Source organism: Nyctibius grandis, chromosome 3 (genome assembly GCF_013368605.1).
Source record: "Nyctibius grandis isolate bNycGra1 chromosome 3, bNycGra1.pri, whole genome shotgun sequence".
In the NCBI taxonomy this organism is placed as follows: domain Eukaryota; kingdom Metazoa; phylum Chordata; class Aves; order Nyctibiiformes; family Nyctibiidae; genus Nyctibius; species Nyctibius grandis.
This window is the reverse complement of record NC_090660.1, coordinates 67,231,957-67,251,831: the sequence shown is the minus strand read 5'-3', so window position 1 is coordinate 67,251,831 and position 19,875 is coordinate 67,231,957.

Genomic DNA, 19,875 nt, shown 5'->3' with positions numbered 1-19,875 from the left:
GCATCCAAAGAACTTTACAGATTTGAGAACTAGGTCTGCATACCTAATGTAAACAAAAGGCTTGACTTCTTCAAGTCTGTGTCTATGCCCCAATACTCAGGAAGTAGAGTTGACTAAACAGTCTTACATGGGGTTAGTATATACTGATACACCATCAGAAACACTCTGCTGGCTTCTGTGGAGGGTTTGATAACTCCTGAATAATAATGATTCTTGTTATCTAATGCTGGAACTAGTCATATTCTGCTGTAGGGAACTGACAAAAATATTTCCCTCTTTCTGAGAGTAGGAGAGCTCCAATAACGACATTCTAAGAAAACAAAGGGGTCTTCTACATTTCCCTGACCAAGAAAACACATAGAAGGAAAGTTTATTTCAGTCTATATTTCTTATTCATAGAATCATAGAATAGTTTGTGTTGGAAGGGACCTTTAAAGGTCATCTAGTCCGACCCCCCTGCAATGAGCAGGGACATCTTCAACTAGATCAGGTTGCTCCAAGCCCCATCCAACCTGACCCTGAATGTTTCCAGGGATGGGGCATCTACCACCTCTTTGGGAAACTTCTTCCAGTGTTTCACCACTCTCATTGTAAAAAATTTCTTCCTTATATGTAGTCTGAATCTATACTTTTAGTTTAAAACCATTAGCCCTTGTCTTATCACAACAGGCCCTACTAAAATTTTGTCCCCATCTTTCTTATAAGCCCCCTTTAAGTATTGAAAGGCCACAGTAAGGTCTCCCTGGAGCCTTCTCTTCTCCAGGCTGAACAACCTGAACTCTCTCAGCCTTTCTTCATAGGAGAGGTGTTCCAGCCCTCTGATCATTTTTGTGGCCCTCCTCTGGACCCCCTCCAACAGGTCCGTGTCTTTCTTGTGCTGAGGACTCCAGGGCTGGACACAGTACTCCAGGTGGGGTCTCAAGAGAGCAGAGTAGAGGGGTAGAGTCACCATCCTCAACCTGTTGGCCACACTTCTTGTGATGCAGCCCAGGATACGGTTGGCCTTCTGGGCTGTGAGCACACACTGCTGACTCATGTTGATCTTCTAGGAGGATCTCTTCCATGATCTTCACAGGCACAGAGGTGAGGCTGACAGGTCGGTAGTTCCCAGCACCATCCTTTCTACCCTTTTTAAAAATGGCTGCAATGTCTCCTTTTTTCCAGTCACCAGGCACTTCACCTGCCTGCCATGACTTTTCATATATCATGGAGAGTGGCTTGGCAACTACATCAGCCACTTCCCTCAGGACTCAGGGATGCATCTCATCACGTCTCATAGACTTATGTATATTCAGGTTCCTCAAGTTTGATCTTCTCTTACAGTGGGAGGGACTTTGCTCCCCCAGTCCCTTCCTTGTGGTTCATCTACTCGAGAGGTGTGGGAAGAGAGGTTGCCAGTGAAGACTGAGGCAAAAAACTTGTTGAGTACCTCAGCCATCTCCTTGTCCCTTGTTACCAGTTTGCCAGTCTTGCTCATCACAGTGGGTACACTTTCTTTGACCCTCCTTTTCTGGCTAACATACCTGTAGAAACCCTTCTTATTGTTCTTTGCATCTCTTGCCAAGTTCAGCTCCATCCACACCTTGGCCTTCCTGACCCCATCCCTGCACAACCAGGCAGCGTCCCTATACTCTTCCCAGGATACCTGTTCCTGCTTCCACTGCCTGTGCATTTTCTTCTTGCCCTTTAGTTTGACCAGCAGGTCTGGACTCAGCCATGTCAGTGTCTTGTCTTCTTTGCCTAATTTGAAACACCTGGGGAATGAGAGCTCTTGTGCTCTATGGAAAGCGTCCTTAAAGATCTGCCAGCTCTGTTCTACTCCCTTGTGCCTAAGTGCGGTTTCTCAGGGGATGCTATTGACTAATTCCTTGAATAGCTGGAAGTCTGCTTTCCTAAAATTCAGAGTTCTGACTTTACTCTTTGCCTGACCCATAACCCTGGAGGACTACAAACTCCACTGTGTGTGATCACTGCAGCCCAGGCTGCCTCCAATCTTGACATTACCAATTAGCTCACCTGCATTGGTGACCATCAGGTCCACTATTGCTTCCCCTCTGGTAGGGCTATCTATTACTTGGCTTAAGAAGTTATTCACAACGCACTCCAGGAGTCTCCTGGATTGCCTACAGCTCACTATGCTACTTTTCCAGTAGATGTCAGGGTGGTTGAAGTCCCCCAACAGGATGAGAGCCTGCGAGTGCAATGCCTCCTGTAGGTTAAATCTCAGTGATATCAAAGTCAATGGCAAAGCACACATCAGTTTACCAGGGCCATGATTTTATCTTGACATATTCACACCATCTAGACTATCTGAAAAATTTATTGTTGTCAGCTTCTCTTTTCTGTAAAATCTTCCTTTTTCTTTTCTAAAAAACCCCTTTCTATATTTAATAATATGAACAGCATATAGAAAACATGTTCCTATTAATAAACAACTACTTAATTATTTTCTTGTCATTGATTTTACAACTTACAATGTTGTAAAATAAAAATTCCTCATTTTTTTTTTCTTGTTAGGTAAGATTGAGCAGTGTGAATCCATACTCCAAAGTAAATAATTTCCATTAGACAAATTGTACTTTTTTATAAATTACTTACTGCCATGCACCAATAAATATATTGAAAGATTGTGTATATGTAGCAGTTGTTTGATAAGTTTGATGACAATACTGAATGAAATACTTTGGACTGGTGATGTATAACAAACCAGTGATCATTGCAATGATATTAATATTGGAGATGTATACGGTTTAGGATAATAAACATAGTATTTCCCATACAATCAACAAGGATATCGAAATATCTTCTGCAATGCAGCTTTAGTTCAATTGCAGCAAGGGAATTTGTAGGATGGAGAAAAAACACCAACTAACAATAACCTTTCTATTTAGTTGTAGTTACATGAGCACAGACAATAGCTATAATACGTTTGTTGGCAGTAAATATTACTTTTTATAATTTTCAAGTGCCATTTAAAATTCCTCCTAATGAACGAAATCATCAACACAGATTGAGAAGGCGGTAGTGCTCTTAACAAATATTTCACTATGGTGGCTGTTTTCACAAATGTGGATCTTGGTAGCACAGACGGATAGAACACACACAAAATTTCAAGATGGTAACGTTGAAGGTAAAGACAAAATTCCCAACAGCGTCAGACGACCTCTACATTTCTCCGTACAAGTTCCTCTGCGTGACTAGATCACCCTGAAAGTGAGGCCAAGTGTGTCAGCAGTGACTGCTTCTGAAGCAGGTGGAATTTTAGATGACTGAATTATTAGTAGTTATAGGAACTCAGATGATAACTATGTTACATTCTAGTCTGATACAAGTATGTAGGGTTTTTTTTAAAAAAATCAAAAAATGTTCTAAGTTCTGTTATCTGCTACAAATATCATTCTAGGTACCATTCTGTTATATAGTTAGTTTCAGGATTCATCTTTTATGCAGTTCAGAAGTTCATGCAATTGTAGCACATATGAGTTTGTATTTCACTGCTTTGATCATGACCCAAATACTGTGTCACGGTTTAAAGCTGGGCCGGCTATTAATCTGGTGGCAGACACTCTCTGTTAACCCTCTCCCCCCCCCACCCTAAGGGAAAGGGAAAAGGGAGAGACACTTACGGGTTGGAAAGTTAAAACAGTTTTAATAAACTATAGTAATGAAAAAGAGTATAATAAGAATAATAGAAATAATCAAATGTATACAAAACCAAGATCAAGAGCTTGGAAATCCTCCTCAGGCAGAGTTGCTCCCCCCCAGCACAGGCAGAGGGGAAAATGCAGTAGCTCTCCTGCCATCACACCTGCAGGCTTTTGACTGGAGAACTGGTAAAGCTGGTACCAATCAGTGGGAGACAGGAGGGCCCCTCCCTCCTGGGCCCCACCTCCAGGAGGCAGTGGGTTAGTGATAAATAGGAAAGTGAGAATGACGTGTATGGGATGGAATACCTCGTTGGTCAATTTTGGGTCACCTGCCCTGTCTGCTCCTCCCTGCAGGTGCGACCCCCCTTCGGCTCTTCACTCCTAAGCAGTGAGGAATTTAGCAGTGACCTTGGTTTCTCTAAGACTAATTGGCCTGGTTTGGGCCAAACCAGGACATACTGACACCAGATTTTTCAACTTTCATAAAAAATGAAATGATTCTTCAGCTCATTATTTAAACAAGCATTTAGATTTCATTATTACTCATCCTATGAACCAGTGATAAAGTAAATAAACTGATACAAGCTGGTAGTTCGATTACTACTGAAATTTGAAACATGCATGACCTACATATAAATCTGTAATATTCTCAGGAGACAACAAAGATATTTCAGTCATGGCTATGAGAAAATTCCAGCCTTTATCATAATTTCACAAAATGAACAGAGAGATAAAGACCTTTTGTCACTTCAGCTCTTTAAAAGATGAAGATAAATGAGTAACTGAATTTTATTTTTAACTGAGTCTGTTGAGAAAAATAACCCAGACATTACAATGCTCTTTTCCAAAAACTTGGTAATAATCATAGGAAAATTAAAATAATTTATTTTTTGTCAGTTCATATCATCTTCTTAATTACTGTTGTTGACTGCAAAATTAATTTTCCAAATTGCCAACAAGTTATTAGTCTTTGAGATTAAAAAAAAACAAACACCCTCACAAAAAGAAGTTACCTGCAAAATGCAAACTTTTCTCTGAATAATGTGCCTGCTACAAGACTACTGGTTGTGGATCAATTTAGTAGTATTTTCAAACATGATATCTTTCTCCTCTTCTGTTTTAAATCCCAGTGAAATAGTGTTGTTTCTGGTTTTTTTTAATAGGTGGGTGATCTTGTCAGATTTCTTCTGATGATCAAATGCAAACACTACCTGTTATGTGAAAATAAACACTTACTTACTGCTGTACTTTAAAGAGTAAAATAGTGTTGTTACTTAAGTAGTCTAAATCTTATTTTAAGTATTATCTCATTTTTATTTTGTTGTGTAACATTAGTATTTCATTATAAGCTTTTATTCAGTGAATGTGTGGGAGAAATGATGGTGTTTTCTTAAAAACAGTTGAGAAAGAGCACAGCAACAAATGGCCAAGACAGAAAAAATTATGTTTTTGAAAGATGCTGATGGATTTTGTCATGAAGAGCTACATACGGTGGAATACATTTTGGAAAACACCAAGTCAAATCAAGTATACCTTTCTTAATTTTACAAGCAGGCCCCACTATACTATCTTTTTTTCATTAGATTCGCATACTGGAAGTTTGAAGTTTAACTGCTTACTTAGAATTTCTAACTCAGTGAGTTAGTTTAATTACAAAGCAACGTAGTTAGCTGTGCTTTGCTTTGGCAATAGCAGGAGCTAATAAAAAAAATAAATTTTGTGTTACATTCTGATTTCAATGTGTGGGGTGGAGAGTAGAGATAGAGGGATGTTTGAATTTCTGACTTTGTGTCCCTTTTTACATGTTTAGATATTAAGAAGTTATTAATATAAAAAAAACTCCTATTCATCTCCTGTAGTATCATGTTTAAAGTTCTTGATTAGCTCTTGACATCTGTGTGAAAACTGTAATGTCTTGTGTGTGAAATTAACCAGTTGCTTCCCTTCCTTTGGAGATCATAACTCCACCGTTGCTATCCAAACTGTAGCTTTGCAAGACAGAAAAAAAATATTTACCACTTTCAAACTCTTTTTTGAGACTCTATGTTTTTAAGATAAATTTGAACCTCAGAATAATTTCCCTTCAAGGTTGTTAAATAATTCCTTCAAGATTATTAAACTGGCAAAGTACTCAGAATAACATTTTCTTCAACTTCTAGGCCATTTACAAAAGTATTTGAAAACTCAAAGAAACTAAAGAGTTTATTTAGATTTTGAGACAGGTGAATGATGATTGAGTTTAACCTTCAAAACACAGTTTTGAACTCTGAAAAGTGCTTATTAAAGTATAGAAAATCTAAGTAGACAGGAATATATAATTAATAATGTATATATATGGTAATGTTAAAATTTCATATCTAGTTATGTTTTCCTGTAACATCTAATCATGAGCTACTGACTCTATATGACACTGCCATGCCACTGGAAATGAGAATCACAGTAATCTCTAGTGAAGGGAGATAGATTTATAAAGAAATAGTGGCTTTGCACTAGAGAACTTTGAAAATTAGTCTGAAGTGCAAATTGTCATTACACAACCTTATTAAAAAATGCTGGTTAGCACTGTCCAAAACAGTGTGATTCCACAGTAGGAAATGTTGTGCTTCTCTCCAGTAATGCTAAATTACCCGTCTTGGCTCCATGAGGTATAACCCTGCTAATAACCATACTAATTGCCACCTAAGAATGTGAGATCCTTGCTCAGTCCCAGCTGAGGTGATAAGGTCATTTCCTGGCTGGGACAGGGGCAATAATCAATGCCAGAGGTACAGCCTAAAGCCTGGTAATTTGCCACTGCAGGATTAGCTATTTTGTGATGCTTCACTTCCGTGAAATGACATCTTAGTCCAGGAGCACTGAATTCAGTGCGACTGACTGAACTTTACAATATGAGTCAGAGTTATCAAGACCAGCTAGAAGCTGTTATTTTGATGATCTCCCCCATTCTGTATATTTTGTCACAACATATTTATCTTTGGCTATCAATACACAACACTTGAAAATTTGAAAATACAATCATCTATTCACTACACTACGTGCAGTAATGTGTAGTGCTGAGGCAGTATGGTATATTACCACTATTGTCATCATAATCCCATGACTTCATATTTTGTAAAGGACATGTCTGAGAATTTTGAAATTTCTGACACTTTTCATTGCTATGAAAATGCTGTAACAAGATGATGTAGGAAAGGAAAAGTGCTTTCTTAAGTAAATATTGCCCATTTTCAACATCTATATCTCTAAAAATTCGTGGTTCAATATTTTCAATTTTAATAAACCACAAAAGCAGTAAATCAATGCTGCTCTTAATGAAAGGGATTGGAGAGAAATACATTGAGCTCCTTTGACTTTTCCTAATTGTTAAATTTATATTGACTACAATGTTAATTATCACTAATGCTGCTTATCCTCCTTCCTTAAACGTGACCTTTATTAGCTTAATTAACTACACTATATTTTATACTCAGAAGCTGTTACTGCCAGTTTTGGTTAGGCAGTTTTATAGTCTGTTGCTATAGAGATTTTGACATTTTTATCTTTATACGGAAGAGATATAAACTTAGGTTGACTTTAATATCTGGAAATTTTTACGTGAATAATAAACTAAAACTGAGTAGGAGACTAGTCCTATTATTCTTTAAATAGTATCATTATCACTGCTACACTTTAATTTGATTAACAAAGATTAAATATATTATAAATGTTCATCATTGTGAAAATATGCTGCCAGCTTTTTTTTTTTAGTGAATTGAGCACGTAGAAGGTGAAGAATTAAAATTTATTGTAATATGGTTATTAGATGTTGAAGTCTTTGTTTCCTTAAAAAATAATCTATTCTGGCTGACTCTATTTGCTAGTTGTGCTGATTCAGTAAGCACTAAAATTTTGCAATTGTTTTGAATCAGAACACACAACGTTTTGGCACCATTCTTGCATCAACATTTTTCAGATAGAGCATATTGCTCCTTATACTACTGCAAGGAGCATAAAATACGCATCTTTACCTTATTATGAGAACATTTTCTTTCATGCTCTCTTCCATGTGAGATGATTCTCAGTAGTGTGTTATTGGTGAATTGAAGCCTGTTCTTATTCATGTTCATACTGATCCTTTAAAAATAATATTATACTTATTAAGTAACAAAATAAATATTGTATTGATATAAATTTTGCAGGATAATATTTCAGCCCTGTCATGCATATAATTTAGATTTCCATCCTTTTATCTATTATAAACCTTATGGCTACCATGAAAACCAGCCATGAATCTTCTGATTTCCAATATTATGAAGTGTAAATCTAAGAAGCCAAGGGATGACACTGCATTGCTGTTCACAATAACAGTGGAACTTCTCAAAGGCTTCCATGCTTCTGCTAGTGCACATGATGGAAAGTGTTGGCAGATTTACTTGAGGATCATGGGAGAACAAGAACCTGCACTGACACAAGAAATCCTGTAAGGACAGTGTCTTCTTTTAGCCTGCACCCAGGGGTAAACAATAACAGTTTTTCTATCACCCAATGACCCTTTCCCAACCAAGGAAGGAATTTGGGAAAAATAGGGAGACTCAAGGGTTAAAATTAAGTAGATTTAATAGAATAAAGAAACCAATATAAATGCTAACACAAAACACACAAAAGTATACTTAGCTACAGGGCTGCAGCAGGTTGTCCGTGAATACCAATTATCAGCAATGAGGAGAGGAAAGAAAATAAATAATAATATTAAAAAAAAACAACAAAAAAACAACAACAACAACAAAAAAAACAACAAAAAAAACAACAAACAAACAAACCCCCACATAAAGCAGAGGAAAAACAGCCCCCACCTCTCCCCCGCAAGCTCTCCCTTTTATAGTGAACTTGATTGTTAATGATATAGAATACACCGGTGGGCCAGCTGGGTTAGCTGCCCTGCATTTGATTGCTAATGGCCCTGATCACCATGGCTGGCCACAAACTGAAACAAAATCCCAGGACAGTCAGTGAGAACAAGAATGAATGACATATATAGGTAAGCCTTAGCTAAATGCGACCAAGACATTATTTCTGAACTCTATAGCATTTAGAAGTATAGCATGAACAGAATACAAAACACATGGAAGAATGCCCCATCCTTGAGAGCATAAACAATGAGTTTACTAGTCAAGACAGGATGTAACACATACAAACAGTTGACAAAAAGCAGATAGGATATACCCTGTCAATCAGATAGGATATACCCTGTCAATTCAAGAAAGAAGAGAAGTGTGGAATGTGAAAGAAAATATACGTGACTGTTCTAAATTGTTCAGTATACCAATATTCATTGTGGGTGGACACAAGAAATTTTAAATTTTAGGATAAAATACTCTTGCTTAAAGATAATCCAGGTCAAACACTGTAGCAAAAAGGCTTCCTTTTGGGCCTGAAAAATTATATTTACCTGAAATTGACCACATGATCAAGAGGTCATCTTCTATCTCTAGTTTGTGTGGTACTGGAAATGCAGTGTATCATCTGTAAATCTTGAATAAGATGTTTTGGTTGGTTATTTTTATCTAGCGTTTATTCTAGTCATGGAAAATATGTTGAGAACAGACAAGTTAGACAATATCAAAAATATTCAGAGGGTTGGAATCTAAACAGTAAAGAAAGCAGGTTTAGAAATATAGCTTATCTTCTTTCAGGGATTACCTGTTTTCTTGAAAAAAATCTTAGAAGCAGTTTACCTTGAAGCAGTAGGTCAATCATACTTATTTATATTGAAAATTGGTCATAGTATATTACAGCTGGAACACAAAGTATGGTCAAGTCAGGAAATTTATCTGTAGACCATATTACGGGATTCTCCACTTTTGTTATAGTTGAAGCACCTGATGAATTAATGTGGAATACTTCAAGATTATTAGATACTTCTTCATTGAGACTGGCTGTACAGAAATGTTCATTTTCATTAATATTTTTTGCAAGTAATTACTTCTCAATTTATATTTATTGTCACAATACAATCAATTCAACCTTCAATCCATACCCTAAAAACATTAGTTTTATTTTAGTTTTTTCTGAGTATCAGGTTATTCTGTATGATGTGGTTTATCTTTAGAAATATAATCACTAAAAAAGCTGAGATATTTTCTTAATTTTCCTGTATAATCTCCTGGATAAGCACAGGATTTTCTGAGAAGCCGTGGACCATTTATCAGAGACTCTCACCCGGTGTTTCAGCAATACAAATTTTGTTGGATAAGAGAGACTGTCAGGTACAACCTAATTTTAAGCATGGAATAAGATATTTCCTCTTGATAATGGTACAGACCTCCTCTGTCTTATCTTTAAACTGATAACCTATTGCTATGCTAATGTGTAGAGACTGGCTTCTGACATTCGTTGACAAAGAGATAATGAGTAATAAAACTGAAAGGCACAATGCTACAAACACACTGATACTAAATAAGATTAAATATATTCTGTTTTTTTGCCTTTTGTTATTTAACAAAGAAACAAAATTTTAAAAATATCCTTTAAGATCTAAGGTTAGGGAGGACAATGTAGATTAATTTGTCCTTGAAAAGCTACACTTGAACTTCTTTGAATCCTCAGCCTGAATATTGAAATTGCCCTTAAACATAACTAAGCAACTACTACAATTTTATATCTGCTTTGATTTGCTTGCTCTGAACTCCAAAACTATTTCTCCATGTAACTTACTCAAGATTTTGGAAGATTATGTTCTGTCCATTACAATAGCTTTAAAGCAATCTCATTCAAATATTCTTAGTTCAAAAGAATAAACAAAAGGATCACCGAGATTTCAGTTAATGATTGCTGTTTAGTGCAATCTTTAGACTTACAGTATGGTCCTTAAGGACATAGCACAGCTGGCTGATGAAAGAGTATATCACCATGTAGGTCAAGATCTTCAAAGTGACACAAGTACTCAGATAGTGGTGGTTTTTTTTTCAATTCTTGATCTTCTACATGATAAACTTAAACGAGATGAGCTTTTTTGGTAAGAAAATTTAAACTGCTACCCTTTGTAAACAAGCCTCTTTAAATGTTCCAAGTTTTTTATTAAATCTTTATTTGTATTCTGTTCTTTTTCACAGTCCCTGTTCTCCATTTCTCTCTTCTATTGTCTTTTGATTTTATTTTGTTTCACTGGGCTGCCTGCCTCTCTGTCTTTCCATCTATTCCACTTCTCTTCCTTGCTGATCCTTCATTCTTGACCCTTCTTGATCTTGCGTTGTTCAAAATCTTTGACTGTCTTTCATGATCTCTTCTTTAACACTGTATGGAAAGATTTCATCCTGGATCATGCTAACCTCAAAATCTTTCCACTATTAATCTGTTTCAGTTTCCTTTCATGTTAAACGTCAGTATTGCTTCAGCATAATTTTGTATTCTCCTGAAGAATGTATAAATGGAATCAAAAGTAGTTGACAATACCTGAGATATTAAAATAATCAGAAGGCTGGTCTTTGTATCCATCATGAGTGAATTATGTAGTTAAAAAATATAATTTCCTTGATGAGATTTACATGCCTGGCTGCTGGACAAAGATGAAACAGAACTGAAAATCTACCAGTGGGATACTTAAGAAAAAGTAAGTGCTGCCTGATCATTTAAAATTTTATGAGTACTTTAAAATGTGAAGTGTACCACTCCCATTTAATATCACCATTAAAAATATAAATCATTATCTCAATAAGAGTGAGAAAGATGATTGTGGAATGTACTCCTGGAAAAAAGTTGATGGCAAGGAACCATTTCTTGACAAAGTTGAGCTTTCATGGCGTTCAAACAGCTCAGTCCATCAAATAGCCATTTGTCTATTTCAAGCTTAGCTGGCATTCTCATGCAACTTCATCATTTCTACAAATAACTGGTTGTCGTGCCATAGGATGAAAAAAAATAAGAAAAAAAGCACACAAAAAGAAATCCAATGTACTTTGCAAAATGTTCATTTATTTTTGAGAAGCAGATTGGTTACCCTCATGTCCTTAGGAAGAAGTACCATTTGGAATCTTGTGCTTCGGTGGTGGACAACAATATGTAGCAGGGAAGGGAATGGTCCAAATTGACCTGCAAGTTGTATAACCCAGCATATGATATAGTCTTTCAGTCTAGTGAAGTTCTATATGGTATCTGTATGGTAGCTCAACAGTTTAGTGACATGTCTTCTTTAAACTTCCAGCTTTCAACAGAACAGAAGAGAAAGACGGCTAGAAATATTTCCTCGCGCCTCCTGTTGCTGACTACCCTAAAGTTGCTGGCAGTTAAATTTCATGATCTGGCTCTTAATATGCAACTTCCGACTTGAAAGATATACTTTCCCCTTTTAAGTGTTATGTTAATATGTACTGCTTCTGGCTTTGTGTCATTCTCATCTTTTCTCCTGCATCCCTACTATTCATCTGATTGAATCTTCGAGTTTCACTTATGGATTTTTTTGTGATTTTATTCAGTGCTTAGGAGAATTATGGCTTAAACTGTTATTGCAGTGTTTGGAGCTCAAAGTAACTCCTTCTGACTGAAGGATAAGACACTTGGATGGGTAGGAAGGAGTGCAATAATTTCCATAAATAGGATGAACTTTTCCAGCTTGTGCTCTAGTTGCCACCTTTCATTAGTATCTATGATTGGGTAGTTTTCATGATTTTTATGTAGGTGGAGAGAGAATTTGAAAGGAGTACATTCATGGCAGAATAACATATCACCATAAAGTGACATCTTAGAATTTCACGTAAAAAATTATACTGAGACTGGCTGGGATGGAGTTAACTTTCTTCATACCAGACTGTATGGTGTTGTGCTTTGTATTTGTGACTAAAACAGCGTTGATAACACATCCATGTTTTCTCTATTGCTGAACAGTGCTCGCAAAACATCCAGGCTTTTGCTCTTTCCCACTCTGCCCTGTGCCCTTTTGTGGATTTTTTTTCTGGGATAGAGTCAATTTTCTTCAGAGAAGCTCATATGGTGCTGTGTTTTGGATTTGTGACCAAAACAACCTGGATAACACACATCAGGGCCATTTCTGATTCTCTCACTGCCTCACTGGTGAGCAGGCTGGTGGTAGGCAAGAAGTTTGGAGGGAACACAGCTGGGATAGCTGACCCCAACTGACCAAAGGGATATCCCATACCATATGATGTCATGATCAGTGATAAAAACTGGGGGAAGAAGGAGGAAGAGGAGGATGTTCGGAGTTAAGGTCTTGTCTTCCCAAGTAACTGTTATGCATGGTGGAGCCCTGCTTTCCTGGAAATGGCTAAACACCTGCCTGCCAGTGGGAAGTAGTGAATGAATTCCTTGTTTTGCTTTGCTTGTGTGAGTGGCTTTTGCTTTACCTATTAAACCGCCTTTATCTTAACCCACGAGTTTTCTTGCTTTTACTCTTTCCATTCTCTTCCCCATGCCACTTGAGGGGAGTGAGCACACGGCTGTGTGGGGCTAAGCTGCCTTCTGGAGTTAACCTACACCACCCTCCTACCCTCCATCAAGTAGGCTGGGTGTGCGTAAGAGGCTGGGAGGGGACAGAGTCAGGACAGCTGACCCAAATTGATCAAAGGGAAATTCCATATTGTAGAGGCTTGGTTAAGTGAGAAGGGGCACGATCTTGTGCCACTGAGCAGTCTGAGCAACCCAGGCTTTGAGCCACGCAAGAGTTAAGTCCAGAGCTCTGAGTATGTAAATCCATAGACCAATCACAAGCGCGATCGGGACGCGTGATTAGCATGTACTCAGGTTACCGCCTATATATTCGCGGCGTACTTTGCGAATAAACGAGAAACTTCCATAATCACATTGAGAGTATGTCGTTTACTCCGGTCCGTCGCCCAGCACCTGCGAATGCAGCCCCCCGCCACTTTTCCCCTTACTTCACCATATCATAGAGCATTAAAATCTCAGGGAAAGGAGGAGGAAGGGGGAAAATTTGTGGTTATGGCATTTGTTTTCCCGAACAACCATTAACTTTGCTGAGTCCCTGCTTTCTAGGAAGCGCTGAACATCTTCCTGCTGATGGGAAGTGGTGAATAAATTCCTCTTTCTGCTTTGCTTACATGAGCAGCCTTTTTTTCCCCTATTAAACTGTCATTGTTTTAATCCAGAAGTCTTTTTGCCTTCCTTCTATTTTCCCCCAGTCCCATGGGAGAGGGGAAGTGAGTGAACAGCTGTATGAGTGTTTGCTGTCGGCCAGGTAGGCCCACCAGAGAAATAGAACATGAATAGGTACGAATAAACTTTCTCTTTTGTAAATTTTTGCCTTCCAACTCTCAAACAGTAAAACACAATTTAAACTTTGTGCTGTATTCTTGAATTGTATTGTCTGTTGCACATTTACAACTGTGGGTAAGTTACATTCCTTTGCTGTTTATTCCATATGCAGTAAGTAGAGGCTACTTCATTAAATCCCTCCTTTTCTTCTCCTCAGGAGACTTACAGTAGCTCAGAGTATCCAGAGAATATTGTGAAACAGTCCAGGAACACTTTATTTATTCATAACCAGACTGGAGGAAGGGCCGTCAGCTAGAGGGAGGAGAACACTGATTTCTAGAATATTTTTTTCCTTCTAAAACTAAGCATATACATAGAAATACAGGATAGAATTATAATGTTCAAAATTTTCATACAGCACTACCCATGTTTACAGTTGTAAGTGACCTAAAAGAGTAAAAAGTAATGATCTAACTTATTGTCTAACAATTCTCTTACAGAGTTTGAGAGAACCTCTCTAAATTTAGTTAACATTTCTGATTTGCATTTAGATAAACCATAGGCAAAAATATGCTCACAGTAACTTTTCAGATGTCAGGCTGATGAAAAGTTGGTATCTTATCTGAAATCACCACTGACTTTTCTCCTGCCTGCCTGAAAAGCAGTTAAATTTTCACTCTTTTTTTCTTATACCATCTGATAACAAGAGTTAATTTGAAATATTTATTTCTTTGTACTCACTTTTATTACACTTTTAAAGATATACTTGGTTACAACGAACTAAGTTCATTTTAAAGTGAAAATATAGTTTTCTATTCTCTGGGGGGCTGGAAAGTAGTACAGCTAAAGCAGAAAAATAAAGAATTTTTTTTCCAATTTCCTTTAATTTTTACGTAATCTAATTTATCCTATTTTCTCTTTTTGTGCTTTTTTTTCTTTCATTCTTATTTTTTTTGTTTCTTAATGTCTTTATTCTGATTATTGAAGAAATATCTACTTGATTTTTATTACAGTTTTGTAATTGAGTGGGTAGCTGAAATTCTTAAAATTTGTTGTCTAGGTCAAAATTGTTCAAAAATTTTTCATGACTTTGAAGGGAACATAGTATAAGAAACTGGATTAGCAATTAGCACTGTTAATATGTCTAATCTTTTTAGCACATCTCAAAGGTGATGTAAAAAAACCCATTCACTCACATTCCTCCAGATGGTGGACCTCTCATATTATCTGTATATAACTTCTCTCTCTCTCGCCCCCTGCCCGTAACTGTGAAAAAGGTTTCCTATTCCTCTGTTTTTTGAGGGGTTCGTATTTAGGATATTTAGGAGAGCTATCCCTTAGTCCATTTCCTCCACCAGAAAAATTGCCACTCCTTTCACACGGTCTGCCACTCAAGTGCCAACAGTAGATTTCTACCAGCTACACAGACATTAGAGAGACCACATTATGTGAAAATGGATTTTTTTTTTTACTCAACAGCATATTGATCTTCAAGGACAATCAATTTGTGCCAGCTGTCATCTTTTCCTGTTAAAATTATTAGTTCTCACCCTATCTTGGGAACTTTTTTTGGGTTGTCAAAATTTGCCTGCCACTTCCTGTGACCATCACAAATGTAGTTCAGGTGAGGAGGAAATCTGGAATCCCATAATCCACTCTGCTTTAATATATAAAGAGTATAAAAGATACTTAGTTTCCATTACAAAAATAAATTATCTCCTGTGGAGAACTGAGAGGTTCAAGACATATGGAAGCTGTCCCTACTAGGGTAAATTCAGTAGGAAGTTGTTGATATAATGACTCACTATCTTATGTAAGTTAAACTGCTTTAAAAAGGACCAGAAGACGGCAAGAGAGATTACTTACAGCCTAATTCGCTGGCAGAGTCCTTTCAGAGTCAGCGTTAACTGCAATAGTAGAGTCAATACAGGCAGAAATACCTCATGCTACACTTAACGTTTTTTTTCCAAATCACCAATATCAGCCTAAATCTCAGTCTAAAATTTTCTAGGCAGAAATTTAAAGGCATAGCACAATAATAACAAAAACATTTACATAAACAGCCAGCCTCTCCTTTGCGCCTAAAATTAGACGCCTCCAGATAATCAGTTTCAAAACGAACTTTAAGAATCAAAGTTCTGGTTACAACAATCTCTTACCATGTTTGACTGCTTGAAGAGGTAGGCATTTTTGAGTTATAGTTCACAAACCAAGTGTTTATCCCAGAAAATGTGTGAAGTTGATGGTTCTGGAAAGAAACCCTACATCAATAGAGTTAATACTCTCTGATCTGTACTTTATCCTCAAGGGTTTTTACACTGGTAATGAGACCAGTAATTCATTTCCTGAGGTGTCTAAGAACAAAAAAAAAGGCTCACTTACTTAGACAGCGTTTGGACTGTAAGAGTCAAAAGAACTCCTAGGACTACAAATTTGCTTTGCTAAGTACTCTTCAGCATACTCTTCTTGTCAGGATTTTCTGAGACTCAAAGAACCTAAAATAAAAACCTCAGGCTTCATTTTTTAGAAGAACAAACGATATTCTGCTTCGCCTTTGCTCATGCAAATTGATATAATGTATTTGCCTTTTTATTGTGTTTTCAGGGACCAATTGCACTGCATCAAACTTCAGTTATATGATAACCATTCATCCCTTAGATCACATTCAGAATAGTGATAGCTGCTTTAATCAAACTCTTTGGTTAGAACTTTTATGAAAACAATTTAATAAGATCATTAAACTTTGCAAATTCCGTTTGCCTTATCAAAGAAAATAGAAACTCTCACAGAACTATATATTTTTGTAGATTGGACTTGGATGGGACTATTTTTTTCTAATTTTGATTTTCCCTGGAACTAAAATTTCATGGGAATAACTGATCACATTTTTATGGTCAGATCAGCTGTCTGGACAGCTACTCAATGGACCAGAATTTATTCCTAGGTTGTCTTTCCTCCTTGCCTACACACACTAAACAGTGCCAGTAACTACATTACACAACAGATTCCATCTTGTATGTACACTTCCCTTTTAAAATCCTTCTCTATTTAAGTTTCTTCTGTTGTTTTTTCTTCCTGATTTTCTTTGTGTCTTTCCTGTGTCTTTACGCCTGATATATTGATCTCTAGTAGAGTCTCATTTTAGAGTATGACATTTTTTGCCTGCATTATGTCAGACAATCCGTAGATTTTTCATTGAAGTATTACTCTTCCCCTTAGTTTTTCACACTCTCGAAACTGATAGTACCTTTTGTTCTCTAAATGGCAATTGTATTAAGAAATAAGTACAAAATTCAAAAAACAAAACCCAAAACCCAACACCCCAGACCTTTAGTGAATTATACTTTAGAAGTACAAAAGATGGAGAATGTGGAGTGAAACAATTTACAGGTGAGATAAAGATATTTCCAAACACTCAAAACCTCAGAAGCTGCTTCATGTCATTTGCATAGTGCTGTGCACTTGGTACTTGGTGATTCCTAAATCTCACTGTGTTCTTGATCTTGTTTCTTGCCAAAAGCCTTCTTCATCTGAGCTCCTGTAGCTCAGTGAATGCTTTCCCCCTCTATTCCTGAGAACTCCTATATCTAACGAGTAATAAGTCAGACCTTTCAGATTCACCATTAAGCAAGCACAAAGAAGAAAATAATCCTGCCCTGCATTCTGTCGGGGCAAGGATTTAAAAATAAAAAATTTCCTACACTGGAGGCAGCTGTAATTTGGTTGTTTTTTTTTCCTTACATAAGACCTTCTTTAGCTCATAAGGAAATGATGGCAAGCAATTTAAGGTCCTGGCTATTTAGTTTCCCTACCTCAGCATGCCCTGGCAAGTTCTTTACTTCGTTTCTCCTTCTTTTTCTTACAATTGACTGCCCTGCCTCCAAGAAGATAGTAGACAAGTCTAGAGTAAACCTCTATATATCTTGACTGTCCTCAACCAAGGTAAGATGACTAATTATGTACTTAACTACATGACATGTAGGTGACGAGGACAACACATGGTAATATAAATGAATAGGTCATTTCTTCCTCCCTCACTCCCTTAAAATTTTTTAATTAACTATTCTTTCCTATTCTCACTTGCCTGGTTTCTCCTACAGAAGTCTTTTAAAGACAAAATGTTAAAACTTCGTAAATTATGCATTACAATGAACACTCATTTATAATGACCTCATTAAACTCATAACGTTCACTAACTGGGAGCTTCATATAAACACCAAAAGTGCTAAAGCTTGCAAAAAAACGTATTGAGCAATGCTTCCACTAAACACACACTGATGTATTTTAGAGGATTCTTTTCAGATGTCTTGTTACAGAATTTAGCACATTAGCTTGGATGCAACACTTTGCATTTGAAGATGACTGCATCCAGAAGACTTGGAATAAGCATAGTTATCTGTGTAAAAGAGTAAGGTTACAAACAAACTAACATTTATGTGCATAGAGATTTTACATATGTATTTTAAACTTCTATAATTGAATGTCAAATCCAGGGTGCGAACTCAGGGTGGAAAGTGACTTTTTTTTAATAAAATGCATTTTATTATTTCCTATTTGCAAAAGACAAGAGAAAGCCTCTCTTGTATTATATTGATTTTCACTCATGTTAACTCTTTATCCCTTTGTTTTACTTTTGCTCTTTCCTTCCCTGTTATTTCCTAATATAAAACAACCCTTTTTACTGCCAAGCCTAAAGTCATGTTCCTGGATGTCCTTATGCATCACTGTTTCATTCTACACCTCATAAATTAGACATGTTTTAAAACTAAGGTGACTTTGAAAAAACATCTAATATGTCAAAAATAAACCTGTTAATAAAGAAAACCAAGAATGTTTTCTATAACATAAAAATAATTGCCCTGTTCATTCAGTGTTTCACATGGAAATCATATAATATATATTACCTGCTCCTTCAAGTGTCCTTGCTTAAGTAAAACAGATTATTATTAAAACAGCATAATACTAGAATGAGCTCTTAATTCCTCATTTAACGCTTATGTTAAGAATTACAAATACATCCAAGTAAAGTGTAATTTAGTGACAGAAGGATTTTAAAAAATTTCTAGCCTCTCTGAAATCTTGATAAATATTAACTTGCAAATATCTACCAGCACTTGCTATTTTATTTAATTCCAGCAAATAACTTGACAGACTAAGGTAGGATTATTTATTTAATGCACTAGATAAATTTGGATCCAGAAACAAATTTTGAAAATGGATTAAATGCTTGGTCCCAGAAGCACGGCTTACTGGGCTAAGTAACAGGAATGAAATCCCCACATTCCTTAAACAACAGCTTTGCATCTTTCTCAGCCTCCTTCTTCTTCCTTCAAAAGGATGGATAGTTCACAGTTATTGCAGGCTAGATTTTGGGGATCTGTCTATCCAGCTGAGACCTTTGCCTGCACAGCATTCAAGATTACTGACCATATGTGATCCCTGCGGTTCTCACATTTTTTTTCTTTTCACTTTCTTTTCTTCCCTCTTCCCCTGCCCCCTGTCCAAGTTTCCACAATGGTTTTTACCACTGTTTTGCTTGTATGCAGTCTTCATGTGCTGAAGTTGTAGTATTTAAAATTGTAGTTTAGATTATTTTAGTAAATACCTCTGGAGATCAAGTATCTAAAACCCCACGCTACACATCTTTCATTTTTTTGTGAAAGCCATCTGTTAGGCACTACAATACACTTCTTATCTTTACTGTAAATTGCACTTTCTCATTAGTGTGATTTTTTAGTATCAGCATGCATATCTGATCAAAATTTCTAATGTGATTTATTTTCCTTCGCTTAAATGAGGACTTTGGAAACTCAGCACAAGTTAAATAGCAGTATTAAGAATACTAGGATGTCTAGCTCTAAACATTATGAAACCATCAAGGACTACTGAAGTAGTAATACATTTCTGCTATTTGGCTTTTGTATTTGAAAAGTTCTAAACTGAAAGGATTTGGGGTAGCTATAGATCTTTGCTCAAGACAATGAAAGTCTAATTGAGATCTTTGGATTCTTTAATCCATTTCAAT